Source organism: Physeter macrocephalus, chromosome 1 (assembly GCF_002837175.3).
Source record: "Physeter macrocephalus isolate SW-GA chromosome 1, ASM283717v5, whole genome shotgun sequence".
Taxonomy (NCBI): domain Eukaryota; kingdom Metazoa; phylum Chordata; class Mammalia; order Artiodactyla; family Physeteridae; genus Physeter; species Physeter macrocephalus.
The window spans coordinates 112,176,875-112,178,070 of NC_041214.2; positions in this window are offsets into that span (position 1 = coordinate 112,176,875).

Below are 1,196 nucleotides of genomic sequence, written 5' to 3' on the forward strand. Positions count from 1 at the left end.
TTTTTTTTACTTTTTTTCCCCCTGAATTATTCTTTTTTTAAAATTGAAGTATAGTTGATTTACCATATTGTATTAGTTTTAGGTGTAAAGTGATTCAGTTATTTTTTTCAGATTATAAGTTCGGTTATAGGTTATTATAAGATAATTGAATATAATTCCCGGTGTTATACAGTAAATTCTGTTCCTTATCTATTTTATGTATAGTAGTTAATATCTGTTAATCCCATAGTCCTAATTTGTCCCTCCCCCCTCCCTCTCCCCTTTGGTAACCATAAGTTTGTTTTCTATGTCTGTGAGTCTCTTTCTGTTTTGTATAGAGATTCATTTGTATTATTTTTAGATTCCACATATAAGTGATATCATAGAGTATTGGTCTTTCTCTGACTACTTTGCTAAGTGTAATGTTCTTTAGGTTCATCCATGTTGCTGCAAGTGGAAATATTTCATTCTTTTTTGTGGCTGACTAATATTCCATTATATATATATATTTTATATATATATATTTTATATAAATATATATATATATATATATATATACCACATCTTCTTAAGCTAATCGTCTGTTAATGGACACTTGGGTTGTTTCCAGGTCTTAGCTATTTTAAATAGTGCTACTATGAACATTGGGGTGCATGTATCTTTTGCAATTAGAGTTTTCATTTTTTCTGGATATATACCCAGGAGTGGGGTTGCTGGATTATATGGTAACTCTAGTTTTAGTTTTTAATGGAAACTCCGTACTGCTTTTCATAGTGGCTTCAGCAATTTACATTCCCACCAAAAGTGTAGGAGGATTCCCTTTTCTCCACACTCTCTCCAGCATTTATTATTTGTTGACTTTTTGATGATAGCCATTCTGACTGGTGTGAGGTGATACCTAAGTGTAGTTTTGATTTGCATTTCTCTAATAATTAGTGATGTTGAACATCTTTTAATGTGCCTGTTGGCCATCTGTATGTTATTTGGGAAAATATCTATTTAGGTCTTTGGCCCATTTGTTCATTGGGTTGTTTGTTTTTTCGATATTGTGTTGTATGGGCTGTTTGTATATTTTGTATATTAACCCTTTGTTGGTCGCATTGTTTGCAAATATTTTCTCCCATTCTGTAGGTTGTCTTTTCATTTTGTTTATGGTTTCCTTCCCTGTGCAAAAGATTTTAAGTTTAATTAGGCCCCATTTGTTAATTTTGCTTTTA